Genomic DNA, 3817 nt, shown 5'->3' with positions numbered 1-3817 from the left:
CTGTCTAGCAAATTTGCGAGGATTTTCTACTAAATTTTTTCGTGCGTACTTATTTTCTTCAACTTATTTACCTTTTATAGGGGAGGCTGAGGCAAACTGAAACCTTAGCTTCCTTCATCACAGCGTGATGAAGAGTCGAAACTAATATAACAAACAGCTCTTTCACTTTCCTCTACTGTTCTATTTTGTCCCATTATCCCCTTAAATTATTGATTTAGAATTTACAATTTTTTCTTGCTTTCTCTATGAAATTTCGAATTGTTAAAGTCGCAATTCGTTAAAGTTTCGGTGAGTACTGGCTTTTTTTTCTGCGGAACTCTTATGGGCGGAACATGCATAAATAGTGCAGATAATCTGCAATTGGTTACTAGCAGATTTCATGCATACTTTATGCATATTTCATGCATAACTATGCAGACTTTACACATAGTGGGAGGTTCGCGGAGTTTATATGTAAAACCTGCATAAGATTGCAGACAATCTGCACAACATTTTCTGTGTGCACGCTATTGAGTGAAAATCATCTATTGGGAATGTTGATTGTGTTTATATTTAGGCTATCCGTGAGATGTTTCAGAAATTGTATTGCGAATCTGACATGTGGGATAGTGGGTTTCACGTCGGAGGAACGTTGGATCACTAGGTGAAAGATGAAATTGTTATCAATAGGGAATGTAAATGCCTCTCCTAACTGAACTTGACAGGTTTTCAATTGTTCGATAGAAAATATTTTTCTAGTCAATAAATCTAATCCAACGTCAGAGGTGATGTCATAATCTTGGGGAACAAAATGTGCTAAATGGTCTTTTCGCAAATATAAATGGTCTTTTGTGTAGTTGATTGTCGGGAGAGGTGGAGGGATGTTAGTTGCATCGAGTTTGAATACTTTTGTTCTGTGTACGTCATTTATTTTACTTTTGTCGATCAATTTTTCATTTGAGGTCGCCCCTATGGAAAGTCGCACTCTCTTCATCTTTTCTTCTCTCTCTCTGTCTTCTCTCCTCTATGATTGGGGGCCCAGTGTCGTCGCCCAGACTTTGGCCTATTCGTCCTAGTGCGGACTTCCAGCTACCAAACAGGTTTGACATGACAACGACCACACCGCTCAATCTCTTGCCGATTCCCCTGGGCCACTCCTGACGCGATGCATCTCGCTGCATGTCTGCACCCGATGATGCACCGTTAGTCGTCAGGCTGTTTCCACAGAGCGAATCGACTTCACATTTAACCTTTTCATCCTCTTTACGCGAATACGACCTTCCTTCTCTAGGTCCTGGAGGCGGACCTCCGTCAGGAGCCAGAGGTGCTACACTTGTCCCGTATGGCTAGAGCTGTCACTTACACACGTGTGCACAAGTGGTCCCTCTTCTCCGGAGTGTAAACTCGTAGGAGAAAGAGGCGTCTCATCTTCATCGGCTGTTTCGTAATTGTCACTGTCGTTAGATGTGTCTAAAGATTCATGTGTATCAATTTTTAAATCTGTATTCACGACCTCGTCTAATTCTTTTAATACAGCTTCCCCGTGTCCGAGGAAGACAGTACCTATCATTTCTTCGTTTGCATAATCTAAAAGTCTGTATTTTTTGCCTTTGTCTATTTGGGAGTCTGTAACTGGTGACCGATCATCGACGATTGGCACCCTTTCCAGATTCCTTAGACAAAGGATTTTTCTCTCATTTGATTTATCTGTCGTTGAAATGAGAGCAGGGATGGGGTCATCGTCTACGGGATTGCAGGAGAGGGCGTCTGCATTTGAATTTATTTTTCCTGGTTTGTAAACGATATTGTAATCATACTTATTCAGTTCGATTCGCCATCGCATTAACATTGAGGTGGGGTCTTTGGCATTGTGAAGCCAGACGAGGGGGCGGTGATCGATAATGAGGATGAATTGATGGCCATAGAGGTATGGGCGGAAGTGTTGGGCTGCAAATAAGAGCGAGTAATTCTTTCTCGGTGGTGGAGTAATTCAATTCGGCGCCTCGTAGGGTTCTGGATGTATATGCGATGGGGAGGTCTTTGCCGATGACACCTTGGCTCAATACTGTTCCCACGGCATAATTTGAAGCATGAGTCGTAACGAGAAAGGGTTTAGAGAAGTCGGGGTATTGAAGAAGCGGTGATGAACAGATGATGTCGCGGAGGGTTTCAAATGACTTTTGGCATAAGTCAGTCCAAAGAAAAGGGGTCGTGAGTTTCAAAAGATGTGTCAAGGGCTTGGCTATTTTTGCGAAATTGGGAATAAATCGACGATAATAACGAAAGAGGCCTAAAAACTGTTTAATATTTTTCCTGCTCTTTTGTATTGAGAAGGCTTTAACTGCTTTAATTTTTATGGGGTCGGGTTTCAAAGGATCAAATGACCGAGATAAGCCACTTCTTTGTTGAGAAAACGGCATTTATCGGGTTGGAGGGTAAGTCCGGCGCTTTGCAATCGTGCTAAAAGTTTTCTCAATTTCTAGGAGTGCTCCTCGATGGATTTCGCATAAATGACAATGTCATCCATGTACAGTGTACACGAATAATTCAATTCCCTGAAGTCCAGAAAGAGCCTGATCCATAAGTCGTTGGAACGTTGAGGGGGCATTTTTTAATCCAAAGGGCATTTTCTCGAACTCGTAGTGGCCGTGGGGGATGGAGAAAGCTGTTTTCGCTTTTGATTCTGGGTCCATGGGTACTTGGTGGAAACCGAAGGCTAGATCGAGGGTGCTAAAGTACTTGACGCCTCCAAGTTGGCCCAGAATGTCGGTGATGTTGGGGAGGTGGTAGCAATCGCTCACGATTTTCTCGTTGAGTCCGCGGTAGTCAATGACCATTCACCATCGTGGTTTTTCGGAGGAATCGCCCTTTTTGGGGACGATCCAGGGGGGAATTGTACGGGGAGTTGGAGGGCTTAATTATTCCTTTTTCTAGGAGTTCGTTAAGTTGAGTCTTTATTTCTTCCTTGTGGATCTATGGGAATCGGTATTGTTTGGTATTGATTGGAATTTCATCGGTAGTTACAATTTTGTGTTTAGTGATATTAGTTGAACCTATATTCTCGCCGGGTAGAGTGAACTGATAAGGAAATAACTTTATATCCTTGAGAACGCTACTCTTCTCTTTGTCGCTTAGAGAATCAAGTTTTAGGGAATCTGCTAACTGCACTAATCTCGAGGTATCGGCCTTGGATTTTTTTTACGCCCGGGTTTCCAGTTCGCGATGAACGAGGGGGTGGGGAGATGATCTCGCATTCTTCTCATTCGACAGGGGGTATCGTGAGAGTAACGGGATAAGTGTTACTGTTGATTGCAAATATTTTAGCAACCATTTACGTTCTTCACGAGGGCTTCTCCCAAATAAAGGCCAGGGCCTGTATCAATCGATCTTATGTATCCGGTTTCGGGAGAGGATTCTATAAGAGGGATCGTTATGAGGATTTTTGAACAAGGGGATAATTCAAACGTTTTATTTGAGCAGAAGGGGAGTGTTTCAGCCCCCACTTGGATATGACCAGGAATGTCATCACTGAATTGTGAACGGGCTTTTTGTTTTTTCAAAAGTGGCATACCGAGAATACCAGCTTTAGTGATCGGAAAATCTTCATTAACTATCTGAAATTCGACTTTTAGGGAATTAATTGTGAGGAGAATTTCTCCTTCTGTGTGAACCATTCCTGATCCTATTCCTGTGAGGTTATATTTCACGTTATCATTCACTTCGATATCGGGAATTAGGGCTTTTCTCTTGATGAGATTCAACTGGGATTCTGTGTCAATCAAAAATTGTGAAGAACCTCTATTTAATTGACCGTTCGGGAGATTTACCGTGGGGAGAT

The sequence above is a fragment of the Diachasma alloeum genome, unplaced genomic scaffold, assembly GCF_001412515.2.
Source record: "Diachasma alloeum isolate Michigan unplaced genomic scaffold, Dall2.0 Dall_scaffold_00617, whole genome shotgun sequence".
Classification (NCBI taxonomy): Eukaryota; Metazoa; Arthropoda; class Insecta; order Hymenoptera; family Braconidae; genus Diachasma; species Diachasma alloeum.
This window is presented reverse-complemented; position numbering follows the sequence as displayed.